We start from the raw sequence: 25,388 nt of genomic DNA on the forward strand, positions 1-25,388 counted from the left end.
TTGGTGTATTGTTTTCTCTTATGGGATGCAGTGTTTTGCGATGTATAGCGCACATTCATGGGATATGGTAATAAGAGGTGCAGGCATTTACAATATATATTAGAGCGGGCATTTTAAATATTTGTGAGAAATCAGTTTGGCATTCTTAACATGTAACGTGGTACTCTTCCACCTGCGCATGTGGCAGCACTTCCCCTGCTGAGCATGTAACATGGCACTCTTCCACCTGAGCATGTGGCAGCACTTCCTTGGCTGAGCATGTAACGTGGCACTATTCCACCTGAGCATGTGGCAGCACTTCCCCTGCTGAGCATGTAACGTGGCACTATTCCACCTGAGCATGTGGTGGCACTTCTCCGGCTGAGCATGTAACGTGGCACTCTTCCACCTGAGCATGTGGCAGCGCTTCCCCGGCTAACGGTGCGGTGGTGGCACTCCCCTGGCTGCACATGTAACGTGGCACTTTCCCACCTGAGCGTGTGGTGGCACTCCCCCAGCTGAGGACGTGGCACTCCCTTGGCTGCGCATGCAACGTGGCACATTTCCGCCTGAGCGTGTGGCGGCACTCCCCCGGCTGAAGATGTGACAGTGGCACTCTCCGTATTGAGCATGTAGCTGGCAGAGGATGCAGCGGTGGCACTCCCCTGGATGAGGATGCTATGGTGGAAGTTGTCCATAGCAACCCATCAGCTTGAAGCTAGCATTTATCAAGCTACGTCTTAATGATCAAATACATTATCTAAAATAACAACCAGAAGCTGATGGGTTGCTATGAACAACATCTCCACTCTTCAGAAGGTTTGATACATCTCCCCCATTGTTCTACTGTTACACTGTAAGCTGGAACTCTCCCATTCCACCTTAAGAACAGCAGCAGCATCCGGGCTGCCGCGCATGCGCAGTGCAGGGGGTGGGTGCTTGCGGGATGTGACAGACAGATGACAGGAAGAGGCGCCGCGGGGACGCGCGCTGTTAGGGGAAAGGGGCGGGGCGGGGCCAGGCGGGGGCGCGCGTCCCAGGAAGATACAGAGACAGAGGCAAGTTGCTGCGAACGAAGACACCGGAATCTCCGGCACCAGGTACCGGGGAACTGTCTGAGGAGGGTACGGGGCAAGGGGGGTTCTCATCACTGCTCAGGGACACCCTGTCAGAGCGGGCAGAGGGACAGCCGGAGGGCTGGCACCGGAGAGAAGTTACAGCATGCGAGGGCGGAGGAGGAGAGAGTGAGGGGTTTACATGGAGTGGGGGCAGAAAGAGTGAGAGAGGGATATAGTTTAGAAAAGGCGTAGAGAGTGAGTGAGGGGTTAGTAGGGTATGAGTGGTAGAGAGAGGTACAGAGTGTGAGTGAGGGGTTAGTAGAGTATGAGTGGTAGAGAGAGGTACAGTGTGTGTGAGGGGTTAGTAGGATATGAGGGGTAGAGAGAGGTACAGTGTGTGAGTGAGGGGTTAGTAGGGTATGCGGTGTAGAGAGAGAGGTACAGAGTGTGAGTGAGGGGTTAGTAGTGTATGCAGGGTAGACAGTGAGTGAGGGGTTAGTAGGATATGAGGGGTAGAGAGAGGTACAGTGTGTGAGTGAGGGGTTAGTAGGGTATGCGGTGTAGAGAGAGAGGTACAGAGTGTGAGTGAGGGGTTAGTAGTGTATGCAGGGTAGACAGTGAGTGAGGGGTTAGTGGGGTATGCGGGGTAGAGTGTGGTACAGAGTGAGTGAGGGGTTAGTAGGGTATGCGGGGTAGACAGTGAGTGAGGAGTAGAGTGGTACAGAGAGTGAGTGAGGGGCTAGTAGGGTATGCGGTGTAGAGAGAGGTACAGAGTGTGAGTGAGGGGTTAGTCGGGCATGCGGGGTACAGAGAGTGAGTGAAGGGTATGCAGGGTAGACAGTGAGTGAGGGGTTAGTAGGGTATGCAGGGTAGAGAGAGGTACAGAGAGTGAGAGTGAGGGGTTAGTAGGGTATGCGGGGTAGAGTGTGGTACAGAGAGTGAGTGAGGGGTTAGTAGGGTATGCGAAGTAGAGAGTGAGTGGTTAGAGTGGATATGACGGGTAGAGTGTGGTACAGAGAGTGAGTGAGGGGTTAGTAGGGTATGCGAAGTAGAGAGTGAGTGGTTAGAGTGGATATGACGGGTAGAGTGTGGTGCAGAGAGTGAGTGAGGGGTTAGTAGGGTATGCGGGGTAGAGTGTGGTACAGAGTGAGTGAGGGGTTAGTAGGGTATGCGGAGTAGACAGTGAGTGAGGGGTTAGTAGGGTATGCGTGGTAGAGAGTGGTACAGAGAGTGGGTGAGGGGCTATTAGGGTATGCGAGGTAGAGAGTGAGTGAAGGGTTAGTAGGGTATGCGGTGTAGAGAGAGGTACAGAGTGTGAGTGAGGGGTTAGTCGGGCATGCGGGGTACAGAGAGTGAGTGAAGGGTATGCAGGGTAGACAGTGAGTGAGGGGTTAGTAGGGTATGCAGGGTAGAGAGAGGTACAGAGAGTGAGAGTGAGGGGTTAGTAGGGTATGCGGGGTAGAGTGTGGTACAGAGAGTGAGTGAGGGGTTAGTAGGGTATGCGAAGTAGAGAGTGAGTGGTTAGAGTGGATATGACGGGTAGAGTGTGGTACAGAGAGTGAGTGAGGGGTTAGTAGGGTATGCGAAGTAGAGAGTGAGTGGTTAGAGTGGATATGACGGGTAGAGTGTGGTGCAGAGAGTGAGTGAGGGGTTAGTAGGGTATGCGGGGTAGAGTGTGGTACAGAGTGAGTGAGGGGTTAGTAGGGTATGCGGAGTAGACAGTGAGTGAGGGGTTAGTAGGGTATGCGTGGTAGAGAGTGGTACAGAGAGTGGATGAGGGGCTATTAGGGTATGCGAGGTAGAGAGTGAGTGAAGGGTTAGTAGGGTATGCGGGGTAGAGAGAGGTACAGAGAGTGAGTGAGGGGTTAGTAGGATATGCGGGGTACAGAGAGTGAGTGAGGGGTTAGTAGGGTATGCGGGGTAGACAGTGAGTGAGGGGTTAGTAGGGTATGCGGGGCAGAGAGAGGTACAGAGAGTGAGTGAGGGGTTAGTAGGATATGCAGGGTAGAGAGAGGTACAGAGAGTGAGTGAGGGGTTAGTAGGGTATGCGGTATAGAGAGAGGTGCAGAGAGTGAGTGAGGGGTTAGTAGGGTATGCGGGGTAGAGAGTGAGTGAGGGGTTAGTAGGATATGAGGGGTAGAGAGTGGTACAGAGAGTGAGTGAGGGGTTAGTAGGGTATGCGGGGTAGACAGTGAGTGAGGGGTTAGTAGGGTATGCGGGGCAGAGAGAGGTACAGAGAGTGAGTGAGGGGTTAGAAGGATATGCAGGGTAGAGAGAGGTACAGAGAGTGAGTGAGGGGTTAGTAGGGTATGCACGGTAGAGAGTGTTTCAGAGTGTGAGTGAGGGGTTAGTAGGGTATGCGGGGTAGAGAGTGAGTGAGGCGTTAGTAGGATATGAGGGGTAGAGAGTGGTACAGAGAGTGAGTGAGGGGTTAGTAGGGTATGCAGTGTAGAGAGAGGTACAGAGAGTGAGTGAAGGGTTAGTAGGGTATGCGGGGTAGACAGTGAGTGAGGGGTTAGTAGGGTATGCGGGGCAGAGAGAGGTACAGAGAGTGAGTGAGGGGTTAGTAGGATATGCAGGGTAGAGAGAGGTACAGAGTGAGTGAGGGGTTAGTAGGGTATGCACGGTAGAGAGTGTTTCAGAGTGTGAGTGAGGGGTTAGTAGGGTATGCGGGGTAGAGAGTGAGTGAGGCGTTAGTAGGATATGAGGGGTAGAGAGTGGTACAGAGAGTGAGTGAGGGGTTAGTAGGGTATGCAGTGTAGAGAGAGGTACAGAGAGTGAGTGAAGGGTTAGTAGGGTATGCGGGGTAGAGAGTGAGTGAGGGGTTAGTAGGGTATGCGGGGTAGAGAGTGGTACAGAGTGTGAGTGAGGGGTTAGTAGGGTATGCAGGGTAGAGAGAGGTACAGAGAGTAAGTGAGGGATTAGTACGGTATGCCGGGTAGAGAGAGGTACAGAGAGTGAGGGGTTAGTAGGGTATGCGGGGTAGAGTGTGGTACAGAGAGTGAGTGAGGGGTTAGTAGGGTATGCGATGTAGAGAGTGAGTGGTTAGAGTGGATATGAGGGGTAGAGTGTGGTGCAGAGAGTGAGTGAGGGGTTAGTAGGTTATGCACGGTAGAGAGTGGTTCAGAGTGTGAGTGAGGGGTTAGTAGGGTATGCGGGGTAGAGAGAGGTACAGAGAGTGAGTGAGGGGTTAGTAGGGTATGCGGTATAGAGAGAGGTACAGAGAGTGAGTGAGGGGTTTGTAGGGTATGCGGGGTAGAGAGTGAGTGAGGGGTTAGTAGGATATGAGGGGTAGAGAGTGGTACAGAGAGTGAGTGAGGGGTTAGTAGGGTATGCGGGGTAGACAGTGAGTGAGGGGTTAGTAGGGTATGCGGGGCAGAGAGAGGTACAGAGAGTGAATGAGGGGTTAGAAGGATATGCAGGGTAGAGAGAGGTACAGAGAGTGAATGAGGGGTTAGTAGGATATGAGGGGTAGAGAGTGGTACAGAGAGTGAGTGAGGGGTTAGTAGGGTATGCGGGGTAGAGTGTGGTACAGAGAGTGAGTGAGGGGTTAGTAGGGTATGCGAAGTAGAGAGTGAGTGGTTAGAGTGGATATGAGGGGTAGAGTGTGGTGCAGAGAGTGAGTGAGGGGTTAGTAGGGTTTGCACGGTAGAGAGTGTTTCAGAGTGTGAGTGAGGGGTTAGTAGGGTATGCGGGGTAGAGAGAGGAACCGAGAGTGAGTGAGGGGTTAGTAGGATATGACGGGTAGAGAGTGATACAGAGAGTGAGTGAGGGGTTAGTAGGGTATGCGAGGTAGAGAGTGAGTGAGGGGTTAGTAGGATATGAGGGGTAGAGAGTGGTACAGTGAGTGAGGGGTTAGTAGGATATGAGGGGCAGAGAGTGGTACAGAGAGTGAGTGAGGGGTTATTAGGGTATGCGGGGTAGAGAGTGAGGGAGGGGTTAGAAGGATATGCAGGGTAGAGAGAGGTACAGAGAGTGAGTGAGGGGTTAGTAGGGTATGCACGGTAGAGAGTGTTTCAGAGTGTGAGTGAGGGGTTAGTAGGGTATGCGAGGTAGAGAGTGAGTGAGGGATTAGTAGGATATGAGGGGTAGAGAGTGGTACAGAGAGTGAGTGAGGGGTTAGTAGGGTATGCAGTGTAGAGAGAGGTACAGAGAGTGAGTGAGGGGTTAGTAGGGTATGCGGGGTAGAGAGTGGTACAGAGTGTGAGTGAGGGGTTAGTAGGGTATGCAGGGTAGAGAGAGGTACAGAGAGTGAGTGAGTGATTAGTACGGTATGCCGGGTAGAGAGAGGTACAGAGAGTGAGGGGTTAGTAGGGTATGCGGGGTAGAGTGTGGTACAGAGAGTGAGTGAGGGGTTAGTAGGGTATGCGAAGTAGAGAGTGAGTGGTTAGAGTGGATATGAGGGGTAGAGTGTGGTGCAGAGAGTGAGTGAGGGGTTAGTAGGGTATGCACGGTAGAGAGTGGTTCAGAGTGTGAGTGAGGGGTTAGTAGGGTATGCGGGGTAGAGAGAGGTACAGAGAGTGAGTGAGTGAGGGGTTAGTAGGGTATGCGGTATAGAGAGAGGTACAGAGAGTGAGTGAGGGGTTTGTAGGGTATGCGGGGTAGAGAGTGAGTGAGGGGTTAGTAGGATATGAGGGGTAGAGAGTGGTACAGAGAGTGAGTGAGGGGTTAGTAGGGTATGCGGGGTAGACAGTGAGTGAGGGGTTAGTAGGGTATGCGGGGCAGAGAGAGGTACAGAGAGTGAGTGAGGGGTTAGAAGGATATGCAGGGTAGAGAGAGGTACAGAGAGTGAGTGAGGGGTTAGTAGGGTATGCGGGGTAGAGAGTGAGTGAGGGGTTAGTAGGATATGAGGGATAGAGAGTGGTACAGAGAGTGAGTGAGGGGTTAGTAGGGTATGCGGGGTAGAGTGTGGTACAGAGAGTGAGTGAGGGGTTAGTAGGGTGTGCGAAGTAGAGAGTGAGTGGTTAGAGTGGATATGAGGGGTAGAGTGTGGTGCAGAGAGTGAGTGAGGGGTTAGTAGGGTATGCACGGTAGAGAGTGTTTCAGAGTGTGAGTGAGGGGTTAGTAGGGTATGCGGGGTAGAGAGAAGAACCGAGAGTGAGTGAGGGGTTAGTAGGATATGACGGGTAGAGAGTGAAACAGAGAGTGAGTGAGGGGTTAGTAGGGTATGCGAGGTAGAGAGTGAGTGAGGGGTTAGTAGGATATGAGGGGTAGAGAGTGGTACAGTGAGTGAGGGGTTAGTAGGATATGAGGGGCAGAGAGTGGTACAGAGAGTGAGTGAGGGGTTATTAGGGTATGCGGGGTAGAGAGTGAGGGAGGGGTTATTAGGGTATGCGGGGTAGAGAGTGAGTAAGGGGTTAGTAGGGTATGTGGGGTAGAGAGTGAGTGAGGGGTTAGTAGGGTATGTGGGGTAGAGAGTGAGTGAGGGGTTAGGGTATGTGGGGTAGAGTGAGTGAGGGGTTAGTAGGGTATGTGGGGTAGAGAGTGAGTGAGGGGTTAGTAGGATATGAGGGGTAGAGAGTGGTACAGAGAGTGAGTGAGGGGTTAGTAGGGTATGCGGGGTAGACAGTGAGTGAGGGGTTAGTAGGGTATGCGGGGCAGAGAGAGGTACAGAGAGTGAGTGAGGGGTTAGAAGGATATGCAGGGTAGAGAGAGGTACAGAGAGTGAGTGAGGGGTTAGTAGGGTATGCGGGGTAGAGAGTGAGTGAGGGGTTAGTAGGATATGAGGGGTAGAGAGTGGTACAGAGAGTGAGTGAGGGGTTAGTAGGATATGAGGGGTAGAGAGTGGTACAGAGAGTGAGTGAGGGGTTAGTAGGGTATGCGGGGTAGAGTGTGGTACAGAGAGTGAGTGAGGGGTTAGTAGGGTATGCGAAGTAGAGAGTGGTTAGAGTGGATATGAGGGGTAGAGTGTGGTGCAGAGAGTGAGTGAGTGAGGGGTTAGTAGGGTATGCACGGTAGAGAGTGTTTCAGAGTGTGAGTGAGGGGTTAGTAGGGTATGCGGGGTAGAGAGAGGAACCGAGAGTGAGTGAGGGGTTAGTAGGATATGACGGGTAGAGAGTGATACAGAGAGTGAGTGAGGGGTTAGTAGGGTATGCGAGGTAGAGAGTGAGTGAGGGGTTAGTAGGATATGAGGGGTAGAGAGTGGTACAGTGAGTGAGGGGTTAGTAGGATATGAGGGGCAGAGAGTGGTACAGAGAGTGAGTGAGGGGTTATTAGGGTATGCGGGGTAGAGAGTGAGGGAGGGGTTATTAGGGTATGCGGGGTAGAGAGTGAGTGAGGGGTTAGTAGGGTATGTGGGGTAGAGAGTGAGTGAGGGGTTAGTAGGGTATGTGGGGTAGAGAGTGAGTGAGGGGTTAGGGTATGTGGGGTAGAGTGAGTGAGGGGTTAGTAGGGTATGTGGGGTAGAGAGTGAGTGAGGGGTTAGTAGGGTATGTGGGGTAGAGAGTGAGTGAGGGGTTAGTAGGGTATGTGGGGTAGAGAGTGAGTGAGGGGTTAGTAGGGTATGTGGGGTAGAGAGTGAGTGAGAGGTTAGGGTATGTGGGGTAGAGTGAGTGAGGGGTTAGTAGGGTATGTGGGGTAGAGAGTGAGTGAGGGGTTAGTAGGGTATGTGGGGTAGAGAGTGAGTGAGGGGTTAGTAGGGTATGCGGGGTAGAGAGTGGTACAGAGTGTGAGTGAGGGGTTAGTAGGGTATGCAGGGGTAGAGAGAGGTACAGAGAGTGAGTGAGGGATTAGTACGGTATGCCGGGTAGAGAGAGGTACAGAGAGTGAGGGGTTAGTAGGGTATGCGGGGTAGAGTGTGGTACAGAGAGTGAGTGAGGGGTTAGTAGGGTATGCACGGTAGAGAGTGGTTCAGAGTGTGAGTGAGGGGTTAGTAGGGTATGCGGGGTAGAGAGAGGTACAGAAAGTGAGTGAGGGGTTAGTAGGGTATGCGGTATAGAGAGAGGTACAGAGAGTGAGTGAGGGGTTTGTAGGGTATGCGGGGTAGAGAGTGAGTGAGGGGTTAGTAGGATATGAGGGGTAGAGAGTGGTACAGAGAGTGAGTGAGGGGTTAGTAGGGTATGCGGGGTAGACAGTGAGTGAGGGGTTAGTAGGGTATGCGGGGCAGAGAGAGGTACAGAGAGTGAGTGAGGGGTTAGAAGGATATGCAGGGTAGAGAGAGGTACAGAGAGTGAGTGAGGGGTTAGTAGGGTATGCGGGGTAGAGAGTGAGTGAGGGGTTAGTAGGATATGAGGGGTAGAGAGTGGTACAGAGAGTGAGTGAGGGGTTAGTAGGGTATGCGGGGTAGAGTGTGGTACAGAGAGTGAGTGAGGGGTTAGTAGGGTATGCGAAGTAGAGAGTGGTTAGAGTGGATATGAGGGGTAGAGTGTGGTGCAGAGAGTGAGTGAGGGGTTAGTAGGGTATGCACGGTAGAGAGTGTTTCAGAGTGTGAGTGAGGGGTTAGTAGGGTATGCGGGGTAGAGAGAGGAACCGAGAGTGAGTGAGGGGTTAGTAGGATATGACGGGTAGAGAGTGATACAGAGAGTGAGTGAGGGGTTAGTAGGGTATGCGAGGTAGAGAGTGAGTGAGGGGTTAGTAGGATATGAGGGGTAGAGAGTGGTACAGTGAGTGAGGGGTTAGTAGGATATGAGGGGCAGAGAGTGGTACAGAGAGTGAGTGAGGGGTTATTAGGGTATGCGGGGTAGAGAGTGAGGGAGGGGTTATTGGGGTATGCGGGGTAGAGAGTGAGTGAGGGGTTAGTAGGGTATGTGGGGTAGAGAGTGAGTGAGGGGTTAGTAGGGTATGTGGGGTAGAGAGTGAGTGAGGGGTTAGTAGGGTATGTGGGGTAGAGAGTGAGTGAGGGGTTAGTAGGGTATGTGGGGTAGAGAGTGAGTAAGGGGTTAGTAGGGTATGTGGGGTAGAGAGTGAGTGAGAGGTTAGGGTATGTGGGGTAGAGTGAGTGAGGGGTTAGTAGGGTATGTGGGGTAGAGAGTGAGTGAGGGGTTAGTAGGGTATGTGGGGTAGAGAGTGAGTGAGGGGTTAGTAGTGTATGTGGGGTAGAGAGTGAGTAAGGGGTTAGTAGGGTATGTGGGGTAGAGAGTGAGTGAGAGGTTAGGGTATGTGGGGTAGAGAGTGAGTGAGGGGTTAGTAGGGTATGTGGGGTAGAGAGTGAGTGAGGGGTTAGGGTGTGTGGGGTAGAGAGTGAGTGAGGGGTTAGTAGGGTGTGTGGGGTAGAGAGTGAGTGAGGGGTTAGTAGGGTATGTGGGGTAGAGAGTGAGTGAGAGGTTAGGGTATGTGGGGTAGAGAGTGAGTGAAGGGTTAGTAGGGTATGTGGGGTAGAGAGTGAGTGAGGGGTTAGTAGGGTATGTGGGGTAGAGAGTGAGTGAGGGGTTAGTAGGGTATGTGGGGTAGAGAGTGAGTGAGGGGTTAGTAGGGTATGTGGGGTAGAGAGTGAGTGAGGGGTTAGTAGGGTATGTGGGGTAGAGAGTGAGTAAGGGGTTAGTAGGGTATGTGGGGTAGAGAGTGAGTGAGAGGTTAGGGTATGTGGGGTAGAGAGTGAGTGAGGGGTTAGTAGGGTATGTGGGGTAGAGAGTGAGTAAGGGGTTAGTAGGGTATGTGGGGTAAAGAGTGAGTGAGAGGTTAGGGTATGTGGGGTAGAGAGTGAGTGAGGGGTTAGTAGGGTATGTGGGGTAGAGAGTGAGTGAGGGGTTAGTAGGGTGTGTGGGGTAGAGAGTGAGTGAGGGGTTAGTAGGGTATGTGGGGTAGACAGTGAGAGGTTTAATACGGTAGTCTGGTAGAATTAGTGTTGGTACAGAAGGGTGTAATGAAGGTGGAAGTAGAGCATGAAGAGTTCAGTAGGATGATGTGGAATTGAGGCCCTGAGGAGAGAGGAGCTGACGGGCGTTAGACTGAGGTAGAGCGGTTCAGAGAGGTGATGTAAGGAGAGCGGGGAGATGGAGGAGATGGAATATGGTGAGGGTCACATTACATTAACAACACACGTGGTGATCTGTGATCCAAATCTTTGAGCGATCGTATCTTTGTCGAGTTTGGTCACACTTGTGGAAATCTGATTTGCACAGACCCTGTCCTTCTGGGGAGAGGATGAGTGTGAGGCCTTTGTGGTTGGAAGATGATGCACCCATGTTCTGGGCAGCCAGATCCTTATAATTTGGTCATGAAGTTCAAATTATATCAGGCGCACACATGTGATGACATTGAGTAAATATAGCCTAAAATTATCAAATGTGTCAGAAACTATCTAAATTGAGTTACGGATTACTGCCTCACAGCACTGAGGTCATGAGTTCAATTCCCACCATTGCCTAACTGTGTGGAATTTGTATATTCTCCCTGTACTTGCGTGGGTTTCCCCCAGGTGCTCCGGTTTCCTCCCACAATCCAAAAATATAGTGGTAGGTTAATTGGCTCCCGATTAAATTAACACTAGCATAAATGTGTGTGCGCGTACCTGTTGTAGGGAATATTGAGTGTAAGCTCCACTAGAACAAGGACTGATGTGAATATCCAAATATTGGCCCTCATTCCGAGTTGATCGCTAGCTGTTGTTGTTCGCTGCGTAGCGATCATTTAAAAAATGGCGAAACTATGCATGCGTATGAGCCGCAATGCGCACGTGCGTCGTACGGGTACAAAGAGTATAGTTGTTTTGCAATGCTTCTAGCAACGATTCCATTTGCACAGCCGAGCGCAAAGAGCTTGACAGGAAGTGGGTGTCAACTGACCGTTTTCTGGGAGTGTTTGGAAAAACACAGGAGTGTCCAGGCGTTTGCAGGGCGGGTGTCTGACGTCAATTCCGGGACCTTCGTCGCAGCAATCATCGCACAGAATAAGTAACTACAGGGCTGGTCTTGTTTTGCACAAAATGTTTTTGTACCGCTCGGCTGCACAGGCGTTCGCACTCTTGCAAAGCGAAATTACACTACCCCGTGGCCAGCGACTATGCATTTGCACGGCTGCTAAAAGTAGCTAGCGAGCGATCAACTCGGAATGAGGGCCATTCTCTGTAAAGCGCTGCAGAAAATATGTGCGTTATATAAATAACTGGTAATAAACAATGATAAATAGTAAATTGTACTTTGTTATCAATGATAGCGCCACGGTTCTTGAACACAGGAATAGACGCTCTGTGGTTGTCACAGATGCCATTGATTAGCTGTTTCTCTGCCACACGTGGGTGCTGTGGAAATTGTGCTTATGTTATAGGTTACATAACTTTATACTTGAAATCATTACTACTGTTCTTAACGTCTGGTGTTGAACTCTTTAAATTTTCCTTTGTACTGCTAACTTTAGCAGATCAGGGCCACATCGTACTGTATCAGAATACGCTTGTCAGTCAGTTTTGCATAACAGGTCGTTGACAGCAAGTAACTATTATTTGCTCCTGGTAGTGAGGGGTGTTTACATTTCTTAACAGCTAAAAGAGAAAATAAAAGCCTATAATTATTGTACACTTTGCTATTTAATATTTTGTAGCAACTAACAAGCTAAGGATACAGTATCTTCAATTACAGCAGAGTAGGTAAACTATAAGAAGGTATAGGGCAAGGATAAAACGAATACAGGTTGAGTATCCAATATCCAAATATTCCGATATACAGAATTTTTTGAGTGAGAGTGAAATAGTGAAACCTTTGTTTTCTGATGTCTCAATGTACACAAACTTTGTTTCATACACAAGGTTATTGAAAATATTGTATTAATTGACCTTCAGGCCGTGTGTATAAGGTGTATATGAAACAAATGAATTGTGTGTATGTACATAAATTTTGTTTAATGCACAAAGTTATTAAAAATCTCCTATATATTTGCCTTAATTTGTGACTCTGTGCCCGTAACGCTGGGCGGAGTCACAGAGCTGGGCGGAGTCAACTGCATCTGCTGCAGGGAGCTACTCCATACCCAGCGCCAGCAGCAGTCAGGTGCAAGACCCTACCTTACAGTATAGGAGGTGAGGATGGCCACTAGCTGCCGGCTGCTGTGCCTGTCCTCCCCCCCCCCCCCCCCCCCCCCCAATCACCTGTGACAGCGGGCTGTGTGCTGTGCAGAGCGGGTCCCGAAAAGGGGGCGGAGCTACGGCGTCCCGAGGGGGGCGGAGCTACACGGAATAGAGGGGCGGAGCTACACGGGACCAGACAGCTGAACAGTGGTGGAATCAGCATTGCAGTGACGGCCAGCCAGACTTGGTAAGTGGAGGGTGAGAGAGAAATTTGTGTGCGTGTGTGTATATAGTGGGTGTGTGTGTGTGTGTGTGTATATATATATATATATATATATAGTGGTGGGGTGTGTGTGTGTGTGTGTGTATATATATATATATGGTGGGGTGTGTGTGTTTGTATATATGTGTGAATTGTGTGTGTGTGTGTGAGGTATGTCTGTGTGTGCGCACTTTATGGACGCCACTGCTGGGGGGGCCATTACATGCAAGGACGCTACTAATATAGGGGGGGCATTACGTATAAGGACGCTACTACTACTGGGGGGGCATTATGTATAAGGACGGTACTACTACTGGGGGCACATTACGTATAAGGACGCTACTACTACGGGTGGGGCATTACGTATAAGGATGCTACTATTACTGTTGTGGGGCATTACATATAACTGCTACTACTACTGGGGGGGCATTATGTATAAGGACACTACTACTATTGGGGGGCATTATGTATAAGGACACTACTACTACTGGGGGGGCATTATGTATATGGATGCTACTACTATTGGGGGGCATTATGTATAAGGACACTACTACTATTGGGGGGGCATTATGTATTAGGACGCTACTACTACTGGGGGGGCATTATGTATAAGGATGCTACTACTACTGGGGGGGCATTATGTATAAGGACGCTACTATTACTGTTGGGGAGCATTACATATAACTGCTACTACTACTGGGGGGGCATTATGTATAAGGACACTACTACTATTGGGGGGGCATTACGTATATGGACGCTACTACTACGGGTGGGGCATTACGTATAAGGACGCTACAACTACGGGTGGGGCATTACGTATAAGATGAATAAGATTGTGCTACATTGTGGCGTAATTTTAAATGGTGGTACTATTGTGTGGCCATGCCCCTTAGTTGTGAGACCACCCCACTTTTCCCGATGCACAACAAAGGAATATGGGAGGGCGCAAAATTCATAGTTTGCAGGGGGGCGCCGAACACCCTAGCACCGGCCCTGGCCACCAGTAGCAAAAGTACACCACGGCCACTGACACTATCTGCAGGGAGGGGAACAGCGCTGATATGGAGGGTACTTGCAGGCAGCGAGTCGCCGCCCGCAGCTCCTCTCCCACCTACACACCATACCTGCCGCCTGACACCCACACCCCAGGGAGAGGGCGCTAGCTCAGGCACCGCTAGATCAGCATCTGCAGCATACAGACAAGGGCTGCCATGCTCAGCGGCAAGTGGTGCGGAGCATGTGCAGCGGGACAGCGCTAGGACGGGACACGCACTAATCAACATTGCTGCTGGGCCGGAGCTCCCTCCGTCTGCAGCCTAAGGACGCGCGCCGCACCTCTCCAGGGAAACACCATGCCTGCCCGCCCACAGGGCTCCGGATGCTTACCTATGCTCCGCGATCACAGCAGCTGACGCTGCCAGGCAGGATGGAGGAATGATGCCCGTCAGACGGGGCGGACAGTGTGCGGCGGACCGGGGCCAGGAAGGAATGCTGACCACGACCCATTGCTGCTGGGTCTGAGCTCCCTCCCTCTGCAGTCACCATCTCACAGCAGCAGCCTGGAGGTTAGTGGCCACCACGACCCGCACATCCTTACCTCACACATACCTCACACATACCTCACACATACCTCACACATACCTCACACATACCTCACATATACCTCACATATACCTCACATACCTCACACATGAGAGCAAAGGTACACACACTGTGACATCACACCTGTAGCCCACCCCTATATCTGCTAAGTACTCCCCGTCACTATGCCTTGTCACCCTCATCCTGCTCTCTAACTGCCTGTCTGTGTACTGGCCTTCACCCCTCTCACACCATCACCAACCCTCACTAACTACCACAGAGACTATGTGCACTGATATCTGCCCCTCCACCACCTGCAGCGCCCCTGGACCGCTCCCCATCCCCTGCAAACCCCCGCACCTGCCCCTCCACCACCCGTGGCACCCCCACCCACTGCGCCTTCGGACCCCCTACCCCACCCACAGTGTCTTCCAAACCCCTCCCCCATCTGCAGCAGCCCCTCCCCCATCCGCCACACCCCGCATCTGTCTCTCCCTCGCCCGCACCTTTGGATCCCCTACCCCACCCACGCAGCAGGCCCTTCCCAATCCGCATCGCCTACACCATTCGCAACAGCACCGTACCCGCCACTCCCCCACCCACGTTACCCCCGCATCCACCCCTCCCCCACCCACCGCGCCCCCTGGACACCTCCCCCATCCACTGCACACCCGCACCCACCCCTTCCCCATCTGCAGCGCCTTCGGAACCCCTCCTCCATCCGCAACAGCCCTGCAGCTGCCATCCCCCACCTGCGACACCCCTGCTCCTACCCCACCCACAGCGCCTTCATACCCCCTCCCCCATCCACGGTCCCCACTCCCCAAACCCCTTCCTGTTGCAAGGGACTACGCCCCCTTCACCATCGGACGCCCCATCATTGTGCAATATTCAAACACTAACAAAACTAGGAATGCAGGTAATACTCCATATATTGAACCCCAGAAAGGCGTGCAGGGGTTAAGGGGGCGTAGTCCCTTCCGACGGTGTGAAGAGCGCCCGTAGGGCGCGATGAAGCACCTAGTATTGTAATAAATGACCTTCAAGCTGTGTGTATAAGGTGTATATAAAACATAAATGCATTCTGTGCTTAGACTTGGGTCACATCGCCATGATATCTCATTATGGTGTGCAATTATTCCAAAATACGGAAAAATCCCATATCCAAAATACTTCTGGTCCCAAGCATTTTGGATACGGGATACTCAACCTGTAATACAAAAGCGCAATACAAAACAGTTTTTTATATATTGCTTTTATGTCTGTGGTGAGTGGGCGTGTCGTCCGGCAGTCAGGATCCAGATTACCTCCCGTTACATCTGCCCCACCTGTAGTGTAACATGGGTTTGGCCAATTGCAAAGTTTTTTAGTTTGCTAACAACTCTGAATAACCCCCTATATCTGCATGTTCTCTCTCATTCCTCTTCCGCAGGTTGTCACGTTAGGAGGAAGGGGCCGCCTCTGAGCAGGCAGAGTATGACTGTCGGTTTTTAGTCTTGATCCTACGTAGTTGTGTTGTATGCTTATGTGGATTCATATAGTGGGGCAGGGCCTGTAATGTCACACCACCTAAAGGTGTCGATTCAATTCACTGACAGTTGAATAGTCTCCTGGTGCTATTCAGTACAGCGACAAGTGACCCTCAATTGTCTGGAATTCTTCTCTCACCCCCTGGGGACGAGAGAAGAAACCCGACAAAAGTGCTGCCGCGAGGTTGATTCTGTCGGGAATCGGCATTGCGCCGAGGAGTTAAGTCGGAGAATGTCCGTTCTCCCGACAAAACTACCTGTTTAGTCGGCGAGAACGGGCCTTTGCCGACTTAACTGGAGCTGAATTGAATAGCACCGGGAGTTTGCTATTCAACTGTCACTGAATTGAATCGACCCCAAAGTGTATGAAATCTATTGTATATCTGACAATCAAAGGACCCAGGACAGGTTCGGGGAGACAATTTTGGAGCACAGTTAAGCCTTTTACATTAGGTTGGGTAATGATGCAGCAAATGTCTCTTTTCACTGGTCGTCTCAGCCAAAGCAAAGTCTTTATTGGGGCAATAGAGTGCTATTGATTACATGGTAATCAGGGCAGGTTTATTCTGCGCAATGTGCCGCTGCCATGTTTGGCTTTTTACAGTACAGAACCTTCGCTCATTTTCCTTGCTCATCCCTATGGAGTGCGAGAAAAACTGAGTGAATATACGTCACCGCGGTGTGCCTTTGTCTCCATCGCGGATAATTTCCGTGCGCCCCTAAGAATCTTCTTTCCTTGAAGAGTGACTCAAAGGACAAAATCAGAGTAATATGTTTTACAGGTGCTTTAATCTACATCCCAAATAGTTTTGGGTGTGGATCGTTGGGTCGATAGTAACTAGGTCTATCACTATTGGTCGACAGTGACTAGGTTTTTCACTATTGGTCGACACGGTCATTAGGTCGACATGAAAAAGGTTGGCATGGAAAAAGTGGTCGACCTAAAGACCATATCCCATAGTTCTTTATCTCCTTTGATGAATAACATAAGTATTTTGGCTTTTCTGTTATTTGTTGGTGGATATTTGGGCTGTATCCTGCTGAGCGCAGAGCACACTCCTGTTCTGATTTTGGATAGCGTCTCCTGTGGTTATTTGACATTTATTGTGGGACAGTATGCGACTTTGTGGCCGGAGATTCCTAGTAACTACTAGATGTATTTGGCTTCATGTGTGGACGAGAGACGTGGGAGCATCCAGCGCGGAAAAAACTGTTCGCACAACTATTCTTAAATTCACACTGCAGGTGCGAGACAGGTGATGTGGTGGTGGTGGGCGGCAGGTGTTGTTGTGGTGGTGGTGGGCGGCAGGTGTTGTGGTGGTGGGCGGCAGGTGTTGTGGGATATTGTGACATGGGCCTGAATTACACAGATGCATGTGATCATTGACCAATTAGATTGCATGGGACAACTGTCCTGATTAGTTTGGCGTTGCAGACCCATGGTGCAAACGGCCCACAAAGACAGTTTGGCAATCTGATTGACGCGTTTGTGGGGTAATAGACGAAACAGATGTTAATTACAATCTGTTAATTATCTAAGTCCTGTCTAGCCATTATTAGAGGTACGGAAGCTATGAAATTATTTTGAAACGTTTTTGGCAGACAAAGGACTTAATTTTAGTGAACTTTATACACCTATTATATATAAAATATGCAAATCTACTTTATGATGGTGTAGACTTGTCTGGCACTGCCTGCGCTACTTTTCAATGTAAATTTGGTTATGTAAAAGTGTGGTAATCTGTGAAAGGGAGTTATTGGCTCTGTCCTATTCACTATAATGTCCATTAAAAAAAATATGATAGAACAGAATTTTGTTCTAAAACAATTGCACCATATGACATGTGCGCCACTCACGAATTACACGGTGGAGTCACTTTATTATGAGCACCAGCTAATAGCCAGAGTAACCGTGTGCAGCGCGGACAGCAGCTAGACGGCTGAACTGTCATTGTAGACACACGTCTGGTAGCCCCCAGGGTCGTTGTGACGCTGAGCTGCTCCACTGTAGTGTGTCGGTCGGCCCTCACGCACCTTCGTAGTCGACGTTCACCTCTCATGTCAGTGGCGCGCGGTCTTCCGCAATGGTGCCATTTGTCCAGTCACGACACACTTTCACCGCAGCAGCACGTGGACAGTTTCCAAACTGCGCTGTGTCAGACGTACTGCCACCCTTGGCCCGAAACCCGATAATCCCTTTCTGCAACTTGGATAAATCGCCCCTTTTACCCATGACAGCAACGAGTGATATGTGTGCAGACGGCCTATCACACACCTTATATACCCACCAAGCCAGCGCATCTATATATTATAACAAAGATCTAAGTATCTGAGTTCTGAAACGTTGACATACCAAACAGGTATCTGTCATTCATTGCAGTCATCCAAGTGCCGCCTAATCTAGGGCATCGGGTGCAGTTTTTGGCACACGGCATTGGAGTGCCAGCTCAGACACAGGTGTATATACAGGGAGTTCACGTAGTTCCTCCACAGGGAGCACTGTAAGGGGGCAGAAACTTCTCGTCACGCCACTGTGTTTATATACAGTATATAACATATATAAACAACAACAAAAGGGATTGTGGCTTGCTATCGCTCCTCAGATCCTCCTCTGTTTTACTGTGGGAAAGTAAATGAAATTGCCAGGTGCTCCGGCTAGGCTAGAGGAATATAGTACATATAGTAGTATATGGAATATAGTAGTAAATATTGTGGTGAAATTGATTGAGCTGGTGGTAGTGCAGCTATAACATGAATATAAATGGGATGCGGTCAGCGCCCCGGCAGTCTGGATGCCGGCAGTCATGTGACTGATGCCGGAATTCCGAAACCACATGGAATCCGGGTTCTGGAACACCGACCGCTGACATCTTGAAGGTAAGTATTGCATTGAGGGTTAGGGCCTGGGGGGCGGGGGAGGGAGGGGGGGTTAGGATTAGGCAATAGAGGGGGAGAGGGGGGTTAGCCGTGGCCGACACCGCCACTGTATTAGCCCTAGCCGCCACCCCAAGCGTGATAAGGTAGGGGGCATGGGAGGGGTACATTAATTGCCCCGTCCTCTGTCGTCAGTCTAAAAGTCGGGATGCCACGATCGGTCATGTGACCGCCGGCATTACGTATCTCACCCGCTACTTGTATTCTGTTTAGGAGATGAAGATTGAGTTGACAGATATATTTTTTAAAGAGTGTTTTCACTTTTATACGGTTTGGTCTCCATTAAATATGTTATGCCCAAACATTCATACTTGCTTATACAGCTCTGGCACCCATGAAGTTGATATTTGGCTGCCTGTGCAGTAAGTTTGGTTGCTGTTGGTAAAGTTACGCAGTCGTATGGTTGTCTGTCTCAGCCAGTATTGTCCACTTAAACTCCATTCTGTGTCACCTTCTCTGCAGATGTTCACGCTTAAGACTTAAACAGTAACAGCTGGAACCACTCAGCGCAGCGGAGACAATAAGAAAAATGACACATTGGGCAAATATAAACTTCAGAACATTATTTAACCATGGAATTATTCTTCACGTTGGGCTGTGGTTGCCGGGTCTACTGGGAAAAACATATACCGGCGTTCCTTATCTCTTATGTCGCTGCTCTTGTACTCTGTTTGCTGGCCAGACAAGTGGGGACTGTATATGCGATCCCCTGCTCCGCGTGTTTTGTGCCCGTGTGGGAGAACTGTTACTTTAGTTAGTAAAGGGCTCGGCGAATCCCAGGAGCCAGGTCACCGCTGGCTGCTGTGCCTGCCTGTCCCGGCCTCCGCAGACTGCTATGCCTGCCGGTCCCGGCCCGCGCAGACTGCTGTGCCTGCCGGTCCCGGCTCGCGCAGACTGCTGTGCCTGCCGGGCCCGGCCCGCGCAGACTGCTGTGCCTGCCGGTCCCGGCCCGCGCAGACTGCTGTGCCTGCCGGTCCCGGCCCGCGCAGACTGCTGTGCCTGCCGGTCCCGGCCCGCGCAGACTGCTGTGCCTGCCGGTCCCGGCCCGCGCAGACTGCTGTGCCTGCCGGTCCCGGCCCGCGCAGACTGCTGTGCCTGCCGGTCCCGGCCCGCGCAGACTGCTGTCTCCAAACTCTGGCTGCATAGAGATCTCCAGTAAGAGGTTCTATGCTTGGCTGGGTATTGCGGCTTCGTAGGGGGTTGTAATGTGGCCACGCGGGGAGGGGGAATTGTTTGCCTGTAGGGGGACTTTCATCATTGCTCCTAGATTTTAGAAAAATGTGTCCAGCCCTTAGTGGGCAGTGTTTGGTCGCATGTGACAAGTCGTTAGCATTTACTGCAATTAATGCAGTTGTGTGGATCCGGCTACACTGTAGATTTAATGCTGGTTTTGGCCCCCTTTTTGACCATCTCAATCCGACTTTAAAAAAAGTTGGATTGAGGACATTTTACGGGGGAGCTGGGTGGTGGGCTGCAGGGCACTACCTCTGATGGGCGCCCCCCGGCCAGGCTCCTCTCTCCCGCAAGCACACCCCGGCCGCCGCTGACGTGTCCCCCCGCCGCCGCGTCCCCCAGCCGCCGCTGATAGTTGCACCTTGCCACTGCTGACGGGTCCCCCTGGCCGCCGCAGATGCTTCCCCCAGGGCACGCTAATAACTCCTCCGGCTGCCGCTGATGGGTACCCATGGCCACATGACAGGTTCCCCACGGCCGCTGCAGATACCTCTCCCTGGCCGCCGCTAACGGGTCCCCCCCCGGCTGCCTGGCAGGTCCCCCCCGTGATAGCTGCCACCGCTGACAGCTACACCCGGCAGCCACTAGCAGCAGCAGGACGGGACACCGTGAGCGGACAAATCCAACAGTCAGATTTGGCCGCTCATTTGAATAGGGCTTGTCGGATCCATTCCGACAAATGCATGTCGGAATGGATCCGACTTTAATTGAATATACCCCTAAAGGTGCATACACACAGTGAGATATTGACTACCTCCGATTTTGACTTTGCGATTGTCCCTGAACTCCCCGGATCCCTGAACCACCGATATTGACTATCTTTACTTGAGATTTTAACTATTTTGACTTTCACTATATAGTCAAAATCGTAAGGAAAGTTACTGCAAATCGCTCTAAAATCGCACTAAAATTGACACTAAACCTAATAAAAAACAGTTTATGAATAGCTCTGACACGTGAGCTTTGTTCAACGCTGGCAGCAGAGAAGGAGCAGCAGGTGTCCCAGAACATCAGTAGACATCGGGCTAAGAGGAGCTGCAATCGCATTGTATCCCTTATCTGAGTAGCGATCCATCCATGTATTACCAAACACTGCATGGGTCTCTTTCAAACGCGTCACAGTAGCAGGAATATAGGGAAACCTGTGCATCCCATATAGACTAACTCCAGGGATGGCGGGACTCTGTGCAGCCCATATAGACTAACTCCAGGGATGGCGGGACTCTGTGCAGCCCATATAGACTAACTCCGGGGATGGCGGAACTCTGTGCATCCCATATACACTAACTCCGGGGATAGCGGGACTCTGTGCATCCCATATACACTAACTCCGGGGATGGCGGGACTCTGTGCATCCCACATACACTAACTCCAGGGATGGAGGGACTCTGTGCATCCCATATACACTAACTCCACGGATGGCGGGACTCTGTGCATTCCACAAACACTAACTCCAGGGACGGCGGGACTCTGTGCATCCCATATAGACTAACTCCAGGGATGGAGGGACTCTGTGCATCCCATATACACTAACTCCACGGATGGCGGGACTCTGTGCATTCCACAAACACTAACTCCGGGGATGGCGGGACTCTGTGCATCCCATATAGACTAACTCCAGGGATGGAGGGACTCTGTGCATCCCATATACATTAACTCCACGGATGGCTGGACTCTGTGCATCCCACATACACTAACTCCAGGGATGGCGGGACTCTGTGCATCCCATATACACTAACTCTCCCTCATACGCTAATTCCGGGGATGGCGGGACTCTCTGCATCCCACATACGCTAACTCTGGGGATGGCGGGACTCTGTGCATCCCACATACGCTAACTCCGGGGATGGCGGGAGTCTCTGCATCCCACAGGCACTAACTCCGGGGATGGTGGGACTCTGTGCATCCCACATACACTAACTCCGGGGATGGCGGGACTCTGTGCATCCCATATACACTAACTCCGGGGATGGTGGGACTCTGTGCATCCCATATAGACTAACTCCAGGGATGGAGGGGCTCTGTGCATCCCATATACACTAACTCCACGGATGGCGGGACTCTGTGCATCCCATATACACTAACTCCACAGATGGCGGGACTCTGTGCATCCCACATAGACTAACTCCAGGGATGGAGGGACTCTGTGCATCCCATATAGACTAACTCTGGGGATGGCGGGACTCTGTGCATCCCATATAGACTAACTCCAGGGATGGAGGGACTCTGTGCATTCCACAAACACTAACTCCAGGGATGGCGGGACTCTGTGCTTTATCTTGTTCATTATGTTATGCAATGCAGCAGTGGTGTAGTCTAGTTTTGTGATCTCTGAGGAGCATAGAGGTCACATCGCCCCGATTATGATGCTTCTAAACACGTCGCAGTAGCAGCAGCGCGATCTGGATCAGGAAGACTGTATACTACTTGTGATCCCTTTCCTACAATAACCATGTAAATGCTTTCTGTGGGAGATATTTGTAATTAATGCAAACAAGCCATATATTCTGCGGTAACATAGCAGAATATTGTCTTTTATTGCACATTAAATAAAATTTGATCTCAATAGTAGGAATAAAGGAAAACCGAATCCCTAGAATGAAATAGGCAGACTACACTATATTAATGTTTAAACGTACATTTACGCTCAATTGTGTCCTATTTAAATGTTGGTAAAGAAAACATGGGGCGATATTTATCAAAGATTGGAGAGAGATTAAGTACCAACCAGGGGCGGATTGGGAACAAAAAGCGGCCCTGGATACATTTGCACTAGTGGCCCCACATGGGCAGCACCAGAGGTGTAAGGTCTAGCCATGGGCCATGGCAGCAGCACCCTCCCCCCAAGACTTTCCAGATAGTGGGCATGTCCAGCATCAAGGGGGAAGTTAAAAAGAAATAAAATTAAATATTATGAGCACATTGTATGATACACCTTCAGAATTTAGGAAACTATATCATTCTTTAGAAAGATATATTTTCTTGCTTATTACACCAACCTTATCCCAATCACTATTCACTCAATCTTGTATGTCAGCCAAGCAGGCAGACAGAGCATACACTAGATCATCTGCAATCACAGGCTAAAGTCATTTTCTCTAACGTCCTAAGTGGATGCTGGGGACTCCGTCAGGACCATGGGGAATAGCGGCTCCGCAGGAGACAGGGCACAAAAAGTAAGCTTTTAGGATCACATGGTGTGTACTGGCTCCTCCCCCTATGACCCTCCTCCAAGCCTCAGTTAGGTTTTTGTGCCCGTCCGAGCAGGGTGCAATCTAGGTGGCTCTCCTAAAGAGCTGCTTAGAAAAAGTTTTTTAGGTTTTTTATTTTCAGTGAGTCCTGCTGGCAACAGGCTCACTGCATCGAGGGACTTAGGGGAGAGAATTTCAACTCACCTGCGTGCAGGATGGATTGGATTCTTAGGCTACTGGACGCCATTAGCTCCAGAGGGAGTCGGAACACAGGTCTCACCCTGGGGTTCGTCCCGGAGCCGCGCCGCCGACCCCCCTTACAGATGCTGAAGATTGAAGGTCCGGAAACAGGCGGCAGAAGGCTCTTCAGTCTTCATGAAGGTAGCGCACAGCACTGCAGCTGTGCGCCATTGTTGTCACACACTTCACACCAGACGGTCACGGAGGGTGCAGGGCGCTGCTGGGGGCGCCCTGGGCAGCAATATATAATACCTTTTATGGCAAAAGAATACATCACATATAGCCATTAAGGCTATATGTATGTATTTAACCCATGCCAAATGTCTAAAACTCCGGGAGAAAAGCCCGCCGGAATAGGGGGCGGGGCTTATTCTCCTCAGCACACAGCGCCATTTTCCTGCTCAGCTCCGCTGTGAGGAAGGCTCCCAGGACTCTCCCCTGCACTGCACTACAGAAACAGGGTAAAACAGAGAGGGGGGGCATATTTTGGCGATATTTTTATATATTTAAGCGGCTATAAGGAACAACACTTATATAGGGTTGTTCCCATATATATTATAGCGCTTGGGTGTGTGCTGGCAAACTCTCCCTCTGTCTCCCCAAAGGGCTAGTGGGGTCCTGTCTTCGATAAGAGCATTCCCTGTGTGTCTGCTGTGTGTCGGTACGTGTGTGTCGACATGTATGAGGACGATGTTGGCGTGGAGGCAGAGCAATTGCCGATAATGGTGATGTCACCCCCCAGGGAGTCGACACCGGAATGGATGGCTTTGTTTATGGAATTACGTGATAATGTCAGCACATTACAAAAATCAGTTGACGACATGAGACGGCCGGCAAACCAGTTAGTACCTGCCCAGGCGTCTCAGACACCGTCAGGGGCTGTAAAGCGCCCTTTACCTCAGTCGGTCGACACAGACCCAGACACAGACACTGAATCTAGTGTCGACGGTGATGAAACAAACGTATTTTCAAGTAGGGCCACACGTTATATGATCACGGCAATGAAGGAGGCTTTGCATATCTCTGATACTACAAGTACCACAAAAAGGGGTATTATGTGGGGGGTGAAAAAACTACCTGTAGTTTTTCCTGAATCAGAGGAATTAAATGATGTATGTGATGAAGCGTGGGTTAACCCAGATAGAAAAATGCTAATTTCAAAAAAGTTATTAGCATTATACCCTTTCCCGCCAGAGGTTAGGGCGCGCTGGAAAACACCCCCTAGGGTGGATAAGGTGCTCACACGCTTATCGAAACAAGTGGCGTTACCGTCTCCTGATACGGCCGCCCTCAAGGATCCAGCTGATAGGAGGCTGGAAACTACCCTGAAAAGTATATACACTCATACTGGTGTTATACTGCGACCAGCCATCGCCTCAGCCTGGATGTGCAGTGCTGGGGTCGTCTGGTTGGATTCCCTGACTGAAAATATTGATACCCTGGATAGGGACAGTATTTTATTGACTATAGAGCAATTAAAGGATGCTTTCCTTTATATGCGAGATGCGCAGAGAGGTATTTGCACTCTGGCATCGAGAGTAAATGCGATGTCCATATCTGCCAGAAGGAGTTTATGGACGCGACAGTGGTCAGGTGATGCGGATTCCAAACGACATATGGAAGTATTGCCGTATAAAGGGGAGGAATTATTTGGCGTCGGTCTATCGGATCTGGTGGCTACGGCAACTGCCGGAAAATCCACTTTTTTACCTCAGACCCCCTCCCAACAGAAAAAGACACCGTCTTTTCAGCCGCAGTCCTTTCGTTTCTATAAGAACAAGCGGACAAAAGGACAGTCATATCTGCCTCGGGGCAGAGGAAGGGGTAAGAGAGGGCAGCAAGCAGCCCCTGCCCAGGAACAGAAGCCCTCCCAGGGTTCTGCAAAGCCCTCAGCATGACGCTGGGGCCTTACAAGCGGACTCAGGAACGGTGGGGGGTCGACTCAAGAATTTCAGCGCACAGTGGGCTTGCTCACAGGTGGACCCCTGGATTCTACAGGTAGTATCTCAGGGTTACAGGTTGGAATTCGAGAAGTCTCCCCCTCGCCGGTTCCTAAAGTCTGCTTTGCCAACGTCTCCCTCGGACAGGGCGACGGTATTGGAAGCCATTCACAAGCTGTTTGCTCAGCAGGTGATAGTCAAGGTACCCCTCCTACAACAGGGAAAGGGGTATTACTCCACGCTATTTGTGGTACCGAAGCCGGACGGCTCGGTAAGACCTATTCTAAATCTCAAATCTTTGAACCTGTACATACAAAAATTCAAGTTCAAGATGGAGTCACTCAGAGCAGTGATAGCGAATCTGGAAGAAGGGGACTTTATGGTGTCCCTGGACATAAAGGACGCTTACCTGCATGTCCCAATTTGCCCTTCACATCAAGGGTACCTCAGGTTCGTGGTGCAAAACTGTCATTATCAGTTTCAGACGCTGCCGTTTGGATTG

General features: G+C 50.7%; 1 protein-coding gene across 1 annotated transcript in view; it reads left to right on the forward strand.

Annotated features, from left to right (window-relative positions):
- Positions 1–994: 994 nt before the first annotated feature.
- The window catches only part of JAK1 (Janus kinase 1), a 176,566-nt gene continuing 152,172 nt past the window's right edge, over positions 995–25,388 (forward strand). Inside the window, exon 1 of the mRNA XM_063939173.1 lies at positions 995–1,079. The gene's annotated coding sequence lies outside the window, so the exon portion shown is untranslated. The remainder of the gene's footprint in view (positions 1,080–25,388) is intronic.

Source organism: Pseudophryne corroboree, chromosome 9, assembly GCF_028390025.1.
Source record: "Pseudophryne corroboree isolate aPseCor3 chromosome 9, aPseCor3.hap2, whole genome shotgun sequence".
In the NCBI taxonomy this organism is placed as follows: domain Eukaryota; kingdom Metazoa; phylum Chordata; class Amphibia; order Anura; family Myobatrachidae; genus Pseudophryne; species Pseudophryne corroboree.